The 15,696-nt window shown below is 39.2% G+C and overlaps 1 protein-coding gene across 1 annotated transcript in view; it reads right to left on the bottom strand.

Moving 5' to 3' along the window:
* The window catches only part of fam118b (family with sequence similarity 118 member B), a 92,276-nt gene that overhangs the window by 7,265 nt on the left and 69,315 nt on the right, over window positions 1–15,696 (bottom strand). The gene's annotated exons all lie outside the window — the stretch shown is intronic.

Below are 15,696 nucleotides of genomic sequence, written 5' to 3'. Positions count from 1 at the left end.
GTTATTGATGCTTTTTAAAGATGTGGAAGATAATTATTTATTTTCAGTATTATATCTGTCAGTATTGTTTTTAATTCTGTCAGAAACCCATTTCAAGAGAAGGCATAGAAAACGGTTCTACATAAAAGGCAAAGTGTACTGGAAACCACTATCCAAATGCATTTTCTTTGTTAACATCTCCCTTATGGTTGTAATGTCGTAAATACTATCATTGTATGTCTGACTGGCCCAAAAGAAAGCAGCTAATACCTATGTTGTACTTATTTTCAGGGTTTGAAATTGACAAGAACTAGGCAAATGCTGGTAGAAGCTGTATATGCCACTGAATGACTATTTTGAAAAAATATTGACTGGTTAAAGATTTAATCCCTCTTCCCGCTGCAGCAACTAAAACATTAATTCAAAGCCCTTTTCTTGGTCCATAAAGCACAATTTCCCATGGAGTGAATCCACACTGACCAGACCCCTCCACCCAGCCCCCGCTGCTGGCTGAAGCATGTCAGTCCTAGTTAGAAGTAACATTCAAATGTAGATTCAAATATTTATATGAAACATGGATGCTCAACTGCTATTTGAAATGTTCTTGATTTTTATACACTACACACATGAATATTTCAAATGCTCCACAAGTCAAATGAAATACTCAGTTTATTATTTTATGGTTATTTTGTTTGAAATTATTTAAAAGATATTCAACCCTGATGTTTTTCAGCTACATAAAAGTTGAGTCTACTGAAGAGAGGAGCAGGTTTTCTGTCCAATCTCTAGAGTTTAGTATCTGGCCATTCTCATCATCTGCAATATTTGACTTCTTGGTTATTATGTTTTCTGAACTTTTCAGTGTTAGCATTCACTTCATAATTTCAAGTCTTCTATTCACAATCACACACTTGTTTCAATCTGCACTGTGGCCCTATTCCACACACCTCCCCTGGGCCTTTTGCCTGATATAGTTTATGGCCCTGTTGACTACTGTTTTGGAGGCCCACACATGTCCTGTGAGGGCCATAGCCTACAGTATTTTTTGACTTTTCTCTGAAAGGGCATCAGAGCTTGCACGCATGAATCAACCCCTATCTGTCCCATTGCCGAGTGTGTTTAATACAGTAAGAAATACAGGGTATTTTCTAGGCATGCAAATGATGAGATTTCTACAATATATTACAAGATAATGTATAAATGTTCAATTATCATTTGTTGAAAGAAAAATTCCTGATACTTTAAAATCTCCCACTTCCCAATTCAGTGTTAAATTGTTTTGTTGTTTGTTTGTTTGTTTGTTTGTTTGTTTTTTTACTGATGCTTGTCTAATCAATGCATTTATTTTCACTGTGACCTACATCTTATAATGTATTCCATTTGCTATACGACACGTTTGTCATTAGCGAGAGCTCATCTTTCATTGCTGGAATGTCATCTGTTGTCTATATGTTCTCATGGGAATAAACATAATATGGCCGAAAGAACAACATGTTCTTGTTAGATTATGTGCGCATGACTGTATGAGTGTGTAATTATTTTGTACATAATTTTGCAACTGAGGATCTGACAGTAACTTAATTTATGACACTGCACTCTATTGGCTGCAGTGTGACAAAATGACAGATGTATGGCCATGGCTCTAGGTGAAACAAGTGTGACACAAAAGCTACCTGAAAACTGGATTAGTCGCGTATCAAATCATGAAAAGGAGATTTAAGCAACACTTAATTATCTGCACAGAACAATCTCGTCTTGTACTGAAGCTTTAGGCAAAAACTGCTTCATGCACGCAGGGGAACAAATATGAGGGATAACATCAAGAACTTATTTTGCCCTCTTTCCATGTCTAAATTTGAATTATACAGCAGCAAAGTGTGGCTACATCTCAGTAGTAACCAACACCCTACCTGTGCTAAACTCTGAAATCTAACAATAGTTGTCCAAGCCTTAAAAGGTAAATAACCAATGGTTTCCAATAGATTAACATGATTGCGGCTGCCACAGGACCATAACAGCATCCCTGAGTCAGCTTTGTGTGTTAGGAGACTGCAGTTACACAGACACATGCACACACACGGGAAGAGACTATCACAGAAGACAGCCAGCAGACTGATTAAGAAGGCCACCACAGCTATTAACTAGCAACAGACAAGGAGCTGTAAAATTCACAGGAGTACAACCAGTCATAAGATGAAACATAATGTTACATTTGGTGGCCAGTGTGTCATAGGAATTCACTGAATCAAAGCAATGTGCTGTCAAGGCTATTCTTGTCCAGGCTATTAGATTTGGGAGCTGGATCATCAGCAAGCTGACAGTCCCTGATTCAAATCTGAATAATGTACGATGATGAATATAATGCGCTATTGAATGGTGCATTGAATTAGGTACCCAAGGCAGGTGCACGTGGGTGACAATGGTGTGTGTTTGAGAGAGAGATACATAATCAGTCATCACAACCTCAAGGCAACAGTGCAAAATAAAACACACAACACAACACAACACAACAAAATGCAAAAATATCGATTTAAGCTTTTGCCAAGTTAGATGTGCCCTTTTAACAATGATGCAATTATGAACGGAAAAGAACAAAGAAAGATAAATTTGCTGAAGCTGAGGAATGGCTCCCCACCAATGGAGAAAGTAGTTATTGTTCTTTCTCTTCCCATGGTTGGCTAATACCCCTTCCTTCTGCTTTAAATAATGCATGCTGGTGATGAAGAAGGAAGCACATAGGCCATTAACAACTGTGTAGTCAGAATAAAACATCCTGCACAAGAAAGAGAAATGTAGTCACAAAAAAAGGCCAGTGGGAGGAATTTTACTCCGGTACAACACACTAGTGTAAGCTCTTTCCATAGTCTTGCTCAAGCCTCGGACTCCCCTTATTCTGCTCAAACAACTCCCACGCAGAAAACAATTCAACAGGGCATGGGTTATTTTGCAGTATTTTTCAATTTTTCCATGGATTGCCTGCTGATTTTTCCACCATCCAGAGCAACATCCAAAGATGAAAAAGCAAATTACCAAACACCATTGTCCTGTCTTTAGCATCTGTCTCTCCAAGCTGCAATTATATCTTATTAAGCATTCAGATATCCTCTTACATGGCACTGTAATGGTCCCCCTGTCTTCATTTCTTACAGCTCCCACTGGTAAAAGAAGGCTTTATGTCTGTCGTTTGTTCCTTTTCTCTTTTTTGGAGTATGTAATTTTACTCTCTGTGTTCTGGTGCATAGGTTGAAGCCTCTTTTGCACATTCATCTTCATGTGAAGCTCTATGTCACACCCCATAAGACTGGTACTTGGGAATCTTCCTCTGCACAAAAGCTATAAGCCTCCAGGATCAAGTGAACATGTTGCAAAACCTTATGTAATATAGCTTCACAGAGAGCAACTGAACCAATCACGAGAGGGTGACGTATTTCAGTCTGCTGTTTGTTCATGATGAAAATGTGTTCAGGGCAGGTCAGTTTGAAGCAGATAATTTTTTAATGTTTTCACAAATGTTTGAAATTCGGGTTAAATAATACCCTGTAGAGGAGCTACTTATCCACCCCATGTTTCTAGGGCAGAGTCATTTCATGGTACCATACAGCCATATGTTAAACACAACATATAGCCTCAAAACACAATTGAATGTCCTGTCATGTGTGAATGCAGACATTTCACAGATAGTGGCCGGAAGTAAGAGAAAACCATCAGTACTGAAAAGTGTTTTGGTTCTGTATGTAAGGAGCTGGATAAAGATTTTTTTCCCCAGAGTTTTGAATGGATGCACAAACACACACAGAGAAACCTTTGCCTTTTCCCAGCCAGGAAACAGAGGTCTTCCCTTTGATGTGTTCGGACGATGGCAGCCTTTGATGAGGATTTCTATGGTTGAAGAGTGGCTGTGGCTTCAAATTAAGCTGGCTGAGCTACTCCTAGTAGAGAAGCGCAGGCAGGCAACACTGAGAGCACACAAATATTGTCACAACGCCTACCTCTGTTTAGTCATTTTTGCACATTCTTGCTCATTTTCCAGTTATTAACCTCCCCAGGCATTTTCAGACTTGTCATTCTCTACATGCCTTGTAGCTGCCAATGTTTCGATCCATACCAAAACCAGATTTGTTCAGGTCTTATCCCCTGACCAATGGGCTCCTGACCCTGGCCATTCAAGATCAATACCTCAAACTATCTTCGCAGAAGTGTGGAACAAATCAGGTTTCCAGTAGACTACGAATCAGGCAGAGACAGCCCACAGTGTGTCCCCACTATTCCCAGTCGCGTGATCACCTTACTCACCAACACACCTGTTGCTCATTCCTTTATTAGCTCCTTTGCATATAAACCAGCCTTTTTGCCGCAGTTCTTTGCCAGATTGTCTAATGTCAGTCTTAGCATTCCAGCCATCGTGACCTCAGCCTGTTCCCAGTTCGGCTTCCCTGCCTCTTGACTGCTTTGTACTGACTGATCTGAATCTGTTGCCTAACTCTGCCTTGTTCTTCTTACCAAGTAAAAGATTGATTGCTTTCAACTGCCCTGCCTCTGAGTCCTGCTTTTGAATTCACATATCTGCGTGCAGAAACATTATAAATATTCAAGGATGTAAATGGTAAAGTCAGTGCTCATGTTCAAACATTAGTTAAATATTTTGTGAAACATTCTTATTCGCTTTCTGTTGAGGGTTATATGTTAAGGTTGATATCAACCATCAGTATGGTAAAAATGAAGGTACCCCCATCAGCTTAGCCTGGCTAACGCGACTTAATCTCAAAAAGATTTGGTCTGTGAACCCCACATTCATTTATTCACGCCTCATTTTTTTCATATTTGAGGTGTAGTTTACGATTGCCCAGGGCTGTTTATTGGGCGCTACGGATGTCTATCAAATGCATCTGTACATAGCTCATAGAAATTCGACGAGGAAGAAGCTTTTTTATACAGTCTATGGAAAGAAGAAGCTTTGGTGTGTCACATAGATGTCGTCATAGTCTTGCCATCCCTCCCCATTCTGTGATTGGTTCCCCCGCTGAAGCAAAAAATGGATCCATGGAATCCAGTCTGCCGAGCAGGGCGAAATGAAATGGCACGCAAGGCAGCATGGGTATACCCAGGCTACCATCAGCTGGCATGAACACTGGAAACAGCTAGCTTACTAATGCTAATACAAACTGCTTATCAGCACTTTTAATAATGACCTCAGGATAATTGGGCAGATTTGGGTCTGATTTGCACTGGTCTAGGATTTAGGTATTGGGCAGTTGGCTGATTAGAGCTGTAGGCAGACTGGCAGGGTGCTGAGTGAGGTCAACACAGGAGGATATGAACCTAAGCACAGGCAGACATAGAGTTAGACAGGGTTCAGGTAAACCAAGGACAATACTGACTAAACTTGGCTGGAGCTAATCACCATTTAGGAAAACTGATCGATCTAGTAAAGACTGATGAGGAGAGCCGGGCTGTACTGCAGGAGCTTGAGGAGTGGGTGAGTCACAGGTGTACAGGTGAACTGGCAGCAGAAGCTTGATGAATGGATCAGTTGCAGGTGATCGACAACACGAGCATCGCGCCCAGATGCTTGCACACACACACACACACACACACACACACACACACACACACACACACAGAAGAAAAACAGGGCACTGACAGTAAGACAAGGAAAACAAAGGGAACAAGAGGAACCGTTAACACCCACAGTCTTGTATAAAACTGTACAAGCCAATAGAGCAGATATGGTTGGATTAATTAAGACTGACCTTTTAGCATCATAGTCGACCATAACTGTTACATTAACACTGCAGAAACATGAACTGAATTTAGAGCTTCTGCTTGTAGTGGAGAGAGGAGTGTGTAATCCACAGCCACTAGAAGCTTACTGACTCATCATCATGGCACAGCACAGAGCAATGCAGCAAACATTGGATGTTATGATACATGTGATTGGTTTATTTGCTGTATAGTATTTTCTTTTCTATTCTTTTGGTGTATTAGAAAAACAATGGGATTCTGAGGGTTTTGAGGGGTCAGCTAGTAAGTGGAAAAAAGCATCTGGAACAGATGTTAAACCCTCTCAGAGAGGTAGAGAGGCATAGATTTATATATTTTTTCACAATAACTGCACCATCCTGAAACCATTGTTTACTACATCCCAATTTCTGGAGTGTTTTACAGCCAGTTATGGCATGAAACATTTCTCTAACTCTTATCTAAATATTGCACTGGTAAGTGTAGTGAAAAATAGCCTGGAACTAAAGCGTGCTTTTGAGCTCTTGGTGGATTTAAGCCCTCTTGAGAACCTTTTGAATGTGTAGGAGAAAGCGAGTGAAGTCTGTGAGATGTGAGAGATCCGACATCAATAGATAGAGATAAATCAATAGTTCCACACAATGGCTCCAAATGAAGGCATCAGTTAGCTTTGTCTGGGAGCTCTGTTACCAAGAAGCACTTTTTTCTTTACCGGATTTTTAAGCCTCCGCAATACCTGCTTTTGGCGCTGGCAGTGAAATTTATAGCATTATTTTAACTGTCTCCCATCCAGGAAAGATGCAACCTTTTTGTATGTTGAGTGGAATGCAAAGATAGAGTAGACCATAAGATACATGCCCTTAGATGCTTTAAGGGTTTATTGATTTAGTAACACCAGAAATTGTCTGAATCAATACCCAGGCCAATGAAGCAGCACCAATATTTCAGCGGAAGTCATATAAATTAAATCATGTAGGGTTATTTCTGTTTTCATTACTCCCTGCAGTGAGGGTAGTGTATAATGTTGTGGTTGCAGAAAAACAAATTGTGGTTTTATTGGCAGAAGTCATCAAATCACATGAGATACAGTATAAGTGGTTTTATGTGCATTTAATAGAGAAGGCATTGTGTAAAGTAACCCAGCATTGGAAATCAAATGAAATGACTTATTTTGCTGCACACTGTGCAGTTTACAATTTTGTCTGCAAAAGGCAACTGTTCCCACAGTTACCAATCAAGTTACCTTGTGCAGAGATAAGTTAGTACTCTATATTTATCCTTTTTTTCTCTCTCCCTCTCTCCCTTTTTCTATCCATCTCTCTTGCTCATTGAGTAGGTAACCCTCATGACTCCTCTCCTTCCTACGCACCAAAACAATACTTAAAAGGGAAAGAGAGCTGTCCGGTTCTCACTTACCTGTGGATGATCACGGCAACACACACGCAAGCACAGACGCAATTGGAGAACATGCACCCACATCATAAAACATCAGTTGGTAGTTTAAAATGTATCATGATGCTGCTTTTCAGAGAATTTGAACAAACTAGGAGTGTGTCACAGGGTCTGAAACAATGGATAAAGTAAAAGCTAAATTTATTTGCTTTGTCATAGAGCTAGAATTACAAGTGCAGTCCTGTGCCTCTGAGGAAGGAGAAGATTGCAAAAAGCTCCCAAATATCACCTACTTAATGCTTTTTCTTAAGTCTGTGTATTAAAATACAGCACTCTACCAGCTGACAGAGTGAGTATCCCGCCAGCCAAATCCTTGCTTCTTAACAGACATTCTCAGTTATTACTCATACCGCAAAATCACATTGTACAGTACAGTACGAATGCTGCCTCACTTCAACTTCTGTGGGCTGTTTGGGTTTTGAGAGAAATATCAAATATTTATAGAGGTGACTAAACTCTGCTGTGTTGAATTGTAGAGAATTGAAGCATTTTCAAACAGGACTATTGTCTCCTTTGGGCCCTGCCATTTCCATGCATCTGTCAGCTGCTTTTGTGCTATAACTCCTCATGCATAAGGCAGCCATCCTTTATGAGTCATACTATAATCACATCAAGCATATAAAGCACTTCACATACTGTATATTGCCGCTGTTTCATACACTTTCATAGCAGACCACTCAGAGTGGCCCTCTGAGGGAAACATTGCCCACATATTACTTGCTTTAAACTAAACTGATGAGACTTAAAGACTTTTGAAGTCCCAAAAGCTTTATGTATCTTCAACACGTGCTTCCTTGTCACTGCATGTCCTCCCTCCAGCCAAGCTAGTTGTTTTGCCTGTGACCTTTTAACAGATTCCCCTGGCATCACCGCAGCCTGCAGTCATTTGCAGTGTGCTCCGTCACAAGCAGCATAGTAAACGTTTCCAAAAGGGTCATAAACTGCATGTCAAGCATCAGAGGCAGCCCGTTTGATGATTCTTATACAGATTGAGCATGTTGTTTTCATGATGAAATGTTTCAAGGCTGAAGAATCAGTGATATGCTTCCCACATATGCTGTGATTTGTTTGTTTGCCCTTCAGGATTAGGTCTATATTTAGACAAATGAAGTATGCTAATGAGCACCTAGCTTCTGGAAGGCATATCTGACAGCCTCCACCACACGCTCTGCCAAGTCCATAATCTTTACCCCAAATCCCTTTTTCTCTCAGCTTCTGTTTTTTTTCTTCTCTCTATTGTGATCCCATTGTTAACATGCTTATAAAGTTACGTAACATAAGGTTTGTTCACATGGATAAGAGTGCGAAGGGTGAGGGAGGTTCTCACGTGTATTAGTTGCTGAAGTGCATTTCAATTTGAAACTTAGCCCCTAGAAAAAGAAAAGTCTTGAGTAACTGCTCTCTCAGATGGAGATAAGAAATTTGTCCCATGAGAACTGACTGTCCTGGTGAATAATAGGCACCGACATGTACCTTTTAATGCTGATTTCATGATGAAGATCAGGCAGTCAAGTCAAGTCTCTTTCATGAAAAAGTAAAAAATCTCACTGTTCTCTGGGAGTTTCATCACAGCAGAAGGGTTTATTTGTTTCATCTAAAAATAATTAACCTTATTTTCAGAGCAGTTTTTCATCAGAGAGTTGCTACTTTGCTATCTAGGCTAAGAGAACAGTGCAAACAAGTAGGGACATTAATCAGGCCTATAGGACAATCCCAAGTATATTCCAAAATCCTCCATTAAAGCTTGAAATGATGAGGTGTTAGTCGAGGAAGGAGAGGAAGAGCTGTTCACTGTTTCTAATTAAGAGGAGCTCAAAGTATTCCTAAACAAATCAATGGTTATTTTCAGGAGGAAGCTTTTAAACCTCTGACATCAATACTGTTAGCTGTTAGCATTTGGATTAGTCTGAAAAGAAGCAACTCGGGAAGAATCAAAAATTTAAAATCCTGAATTGATTATATATTAAAAATAATCATAATTTCTGTTTTAAAATAGTACTCAACCGACTTAGCATTGTCCTCCACTCTATCACAGTGTCAGACAATGTGGGATTAAACTTTGATGTGCAGAATCAGTGGAGTTCTCCTTTAACTACCAAGCACATAACATTCCTTCATTTGAGGAAAATATGTAATAACTATGTCCATTAAGTTCTACTCTAAATACATTTGTGTGTATACATTATACACCACTAATATGTCCTGTAGATTTCAAGAGCTCTACTCGACAAAATACTTCCTAGGGTCCTCAGAAATACTCAATTATTGAAGTCAATCGTATCAATTGTTTTCGAGAAAAACACATACAGACAGAGGCTACTTCCAATTTAGTTATATAATGGAGCCGTACATTTTTCCGGTTACCTTAAACTGACATAGTATTAGAGGCATTTTGTGTGTAATTTTTTAGCTGCAACCAGCAGCTTATGAGCTAATGTTCGGGACTAGTTAATCAGTGTTTCAGTTAATCCAAACAATGCTTATTACTGTACATGGTTGTTCTTATCACCTTATGATCCAGCTGGGTCAAAGCTGATCACAATGTACATCTTTGTTCTTTTTCTCGTTTCTGAAAACACTTTTCACTTCTTCAAAAAAGTGGGAAAATTTGATCCCACCAAACATTGTTGTTGATTTTGTGTAAGTGAAAGGAATATCCTTGAATTTGAATGCAGAGGTGTCAGGCATTATGCAGCATACCTCCTTTACTCAAAGGCTCCGTAAAAAAACATAATAATTGAGACACCTGAGGCCATGTGAAACTAATGAGGGTCATGTAAACGAAGATGCAATGCTGAAAACTGACCATGCAACAGTGGTTTAAAGAATTTTTGATGACAATTGTACACATGCCAAACAATTAATCTCTCGGCGTTAATTCTTCACCATGTTTCAATACACAGAAAATACTTGTTTCTCAGATAAACCTTAATTCTGAAGTACAGTGGAGATCAAAATTAGAGAACAAAGTATTAATACTTGATTTATTCTGAAATACTGTTATTTTTACAGTCCATAATTTTATAGAATATCCGCTGTGGCTATACCTCTGCTATACTAGCATGTTTTTTAATAACCAAGGCACTTCAACAAAAACCTTTATTTTGTAAAAAAAAAAAAGAAAAAAAAGAAAAGAAAAGAAAAGCAGTGAGCAAAATAAGAAAACACTTTCGAGTGCCTCCCAGTTATTGATGTTAATCTGGCATCTGGTGACAATTTACTTAATTTTTTGGGCACATCCTATTTATCTGGCAGCTCTTCTGGTTACTTTGCAAGATGGCAAGCTGATCTAAGGGGACTGAAACCCTGCTGCAGCAGGTTGTCCAGATGAGGGCCAAAGGGATGACCCTCTCAGCCATCAGAGAGAGGATGGGTGTTCCAAGTCTGTGATTTCAAGAATAATAAAACTTTACAAGGAAACACAGTAATTTAAGTCCCTCAAAACAAGTGCACGAGAGGACAGGATTATGCAAAGACTTGCATAATAGAGAATCAGTTCAACAGTGCAGCTGGAACTGCTCGCCAGTTCAGTGCTGAACAGGGCAAGGATTTGTCTCGGCACACTTCAGTGAATATGTTCAATTTATTTGGTTCTGATGGAGGACTGGCGAAAGACTGAACCCAACATGTGTAAAGATGTCAGTTAAATTTGGAGGAGGAAGTGTCATGGTTTTGGGGACGTTTTCTGCAGCAGGAGTTGGGCCTCTTGTACAGCTACTTGTCAGGGTGAATGCAAATGTTTGTGAACCTCGGCAACATGCAGTACCTTCACTGCAACTGTCTCCCGATCAGCCCGCAATTTTCATGCAAGACAATGCCTTTGTCATACTGCAAAACAGGTTAAGCAGTTCCTTGAAGCAATGAAATGGCCATCCCAAAGTCCAGTTCTAAATCCCAAAGAGAGCCTCCGGAAAATTCTTGGCAACAAAGTAATAAGTAAGAAACCCACTACAGTTATCGAACTGTGGAAGAGACTGCAAGAAGAATGGACCAAGATCAAACCAGAACAGTGTGAGAAACTAGTGATGTCCTGTGGGCGCAGACTTGCTGAAGTCATTCAAAGCTGTGGTCTCTACACATCCTATTTATTTTTTAATCCTATAGCCCAAAGAAAACATTGTATAAATCTTCTCTTCTGACAAAATGTTTAATGTTCTCTAATTTTGCCCAGTGTCTTTTTTACAAAATAAAGATTTCCGTTGAAGTGCTTTGGTTATTTAAAAAAACATGCTCGGACAGCAGTGGTATATAAGTTAATGTTGTGTTTTATTACTGCACCAATGAGAGACCAGAGCTTGGGAATTTTTAGTGTCATTAGAGATTGTTTTTTTTGTGTGCCTCAGGCAGTGATAGCCCTGGTATTGATAATTGTAGGGGGTCACAAATAGATTACTTTCAAATATTATCATATGGTTGTGCTTATAATTTGTTATCCTGAACATCAAATGAGATGGACAAAAAGGTATGTTAAAAAGCAAAATGAAACCTCATATCTCCAGTGTGCCAACACTCTAAACACCATCTAATCAAACACAAATCCCATGATAGCAATCACATGATGGCCCTCAGGAGATGATGAATAATGCTTAGTAAATGCTTCAGTCCACTTATGTGCCCTTTATTAGCATGCAGTTAACATTCTGATGGGCTGTAAAATCAGCATTTGCCTCTTAAGATATTATACTATGTTGCCATCTTGACTGTAATCTTTACAGGAAAAGAGCTTTGCAATGACTTGCAATTTTTTTCCTTTTTTACTTTCACGCTTGACATTTTGGGCATATATTTTCCTGCCAAGAGGTAGATGAGAAGATTGATACTGCTTTAATGTGTGTACAGAAAACACAAAGCTACAGCCACTTAGCTTAGCATTAAGACTAGAAATAGCTACAATGTATAATTGTTTACACTTTTTCTGTGAATTAAACAAATTGATAGAACATGCTAATGAATGACCTTTGGAGGAGCTGTAGGCAGGTCTTGTTACTTCCAGACAGAGGACCACCCCTCCAGTCTTAAGGCTATGTTATGCTAAGCTAAGGAGCTCCTGATGGTAGCGTCATATTTAGTTTACAAACATTAGAGTGGTTTCATTCTTCTCATCTAACTCATTCACAAATATTTCTCAAAATGTCAAACTATTCATTGAATTATTAATTCATTAAAAGATGCTCATAGAAAACATAAAAATAAAATGTGAAAAGCTATGATCAGATTTGCATTCATTTGACATTATTAATGAGGCTGAAATATTTTAGTGTCTTCTTACTGAGCAGTTCATTACATTTATAGCAATGCTTGAAACGATGTTTTTTGAGAACCAAAAATAGTTTTTGTTGTTCCCAGATTTTCAGTCCTTGTAAATGGTGTGCCACCATAGAAGTCAACCCTGGCTTTGTGTCTGTCTGTGCATGGCTGCCTGTAGACTGTATGTGTGTTTGTGCATGTATTTATGTGAGGACTCAGCTGTTAAAAGGTCCTTAATTAGGATTGGAGGGCTCCTTGTATTCTGGGTATTCTCAGCCATTACATGAACAGACCTCCTGTGGGACAAGCTCTACTAAATTAGAAATGGAGAACTGCATTTCACTAAGATTTACTCAACCAATCCATTTAATTGTCAAAGAGCAAAAGCGATTTGCCTCTGTCGTTGTATGTCGTGCATCTGGGACCATCTTGTGGCCATTCAACTAGAAATGTTTTAATTAATCTCCAATGAAAGACAATGTCTTACAGTTAATTGCTTCAGCCTCTAGGCTCCATTAAGGTGGCATTCAGAATGATGACAAAGCAACAATGGCATCACATGATTTTGCAATTTGCAAAACACTGTTGCTCCATCTGACAAATGCCCCTTGACGGCTCTTGTTAATGTCATTCCTAATCCCTGCACATATCCCCGCTGGGTAGATGTTGGGTAAAGGGGCTGTCAGCCATCTGCGATGACAGCAGCATCAGGAATATGTCATGTGACTTGCTAAGCTCACGTGAGACCTTTGTGACAGTTTGTAAAACTTTTTTGTGACACTGGATGACTGGATTTGAAAGGAATCTTGAAGACTTAAATAATTTATTGACTATGGAAAAAATGCACGACCCATTTTATGATGGTGCTTTTTCCTAATGGCAAGATTGTGGAATAGTGTGGCAAGAATGTGAGATATATAATCCACAATTGAGGCCTTTAACTTGAATTCAACATAAAATAATCAGAAACTAATTTTAGACAACTACAGGATGTATTATTTTTTACACTGTTTCATGCAACTTAATCCAGTTCTGAACTGAGAGAGAGACCAGACAGTTTCTTGCTAGCACAGACAGAATCATCACATAACTGTCTTGGCTTCTTCCAGTCGAAGAGGTAATATTCCGTCAGTGCCGTCTGGTTCGCTCACTGTGGCAGCTCTAAATGGTTGAAACTCATGTCCACTTATAGCGCTGGTGTGAGCTGCGTTGTGAAGGTTTCATGGTCCAAGAAATACAATTTCTCAACCAATTTATTCTGATGCTTGTTGCATGAATACATAATTACAAAACAATGAAATTTATCAGGATAACAGGAGTTTAAATTAATGAAGCTGAATTTTTTTCTTAAAAGTAAAATTTGTAAATTGTAATATTATCATAACAGTGCATAAACATGATGCATAATAATGTTGTGTTATCATCCTGATACATTTGGCTTAAAATTAGGTGTACATTGCTTTGGAAATGAGTTTGTGGTGTCCCGACCTCATTAAGAGGATGGAAAGATGGTGCATCAAAAACTTTTTTTTTTTTTTTAAAGGATTTTAAAGATGCCAAACTGGAGACATGATGCAAACTGCAACACAAGTCAAGCTGCCACCTTCTAGCCTCTTCTTTTATTCAACACATGGACACAAAAGCTTTTTCAGCATCCCCTAACTGGAACCTACCACCTGACCAGGTAAGTATAGGGTGAGCTATCACAATTTAACACTTTAATTAGAAGAATCAAGTTATCCACACAGATCAGTAACTGCTGCCATTTTTAGATCTATACATTATAGGCACATCAAACAAGAAGCACAAAAAAAAGCCCCTCCCTGCTGAGAGGACCTAATCAGACAAACCTGCATGTACTCAACTTGATGAGCAGCTGGTAGCTTTTCACAGGGTTGTTGATAAAAGTAAAGGCCTTTGCAAACATTATATCTTTGTGGTTTCTTTAAAACAAATACTTCATTGAATAATAATTGTTTTGCTCAGAAACCATACACACTGAGTCCGATGAGGTTTTATTCATTATTCTATTTGTTGCGAAAATTCACAATACAATGAAAACTGGAGTCGTTAAGCTGTGAGGATGATTTTCTAGTTGCATTTAAAGTCACAGCCTGCTGGCAACTGAATTAATTATGTGGGTGCAATGGATAGTGCTATTCCCAAATCAGACTAATAACTGAATGACATTAGCAGGAAGCTATCATTTAGCTGCCTGAAGCACAATCACTATTTAGTGTCACCTTTCTACATCCTTTGTGTTGCAGTCAATAGGTCTTCCATCCCTGATTCCAAGCTGTTCTGCTATCACCTGCCACAGACTATCTATCTTTAAATTCTGCATCTCTGTCAGACCCGATGCCAGACACAAATTTGTGGAGGAGGCTTACATTGCTTTTTTTTTGGGGGGGGGGGGGGGGGCACATTATTTTTTTTGGCAGTTTTCAAGCCTTTTATTAGATAGGACAGAAAGGAAATGGGGTGAAAGAGAGAGGGAGACATGCAGCAAAGGGCTGCAGGTCAGAGTTGAACCCGTGGCTTATATGGGGCAACTGCTCTAACCACTGAGCCACTGCCCATCTTGCACAATTTTTTTTAATAGCTCATAATAAACAGGGGCATCGCGAGACACATATTTGGGGCTCTAGCCGAGAAGTCTAAAGTCTGTTGTAATCGGAGGGGAATTTTTTGGTATACATGCCATTTTACGTAGTTTGAGAACCAAAGCCGATCTTCTAATGTCTAACTCATGTCAACAAACAGTGGTGTGGTGGTTAGCACTGTCACCTTGCAGCAAGAGCGTTCCTGGTTTGAAACCCTGGCTGGCACCCTTTTGTGTGGAGTTTACGTGTTCTGCTTGGGTTTTCTCCAGGTTCTACGGTGTGAATGATTGTATGTCTCTGTTTGTCTCTATGTGCCCTGTGTCAGCTGGGATTGGCTCCAGCGACCCCGATAGGGACTAGCGATTGAGGATGGATGATTGGGTAATATTAATATGAAGGATTGAAACACTAAACTACTTTATGCACAGAAAATACAAATTTAAACGTTGTATAGATACAATAGTCGATTTTATGTAGAATCTAAATGGTAACAGAAAGGAAACAATTTAATTGTCATGTTCATCGGTAAATATTAAATGATGAATGAATCACATCTGCTATGGATTAAAAGTAGTATCAGTTGCGTCACAACTGTTCAGCATGGACTAAAAGGGTTATTTCTTGACCCGTCAAAATCCGCCACTCCTTGTCTTTCCACATACCCTCACAAAGCAGG

The sequence above is a fragment of the Echiichthys vipera genome (assembly GCF_963691815.1).
Source record: "Echiichthys vipera genome assembly, chromosome: 5".
NCBI classification, from domain to species: domain Eukaryota; kingdom Metazoa; phylum Chordata; class Actinopteri; order Perciformes; family Trachinidae; genus Echiichthys; species Echiichthys vipera.
The sequence above is the reverse complement of the archived record's forward strand: the minus strand, read 5'-3'. Positions and strand labels throughout refer to the sequence as shown.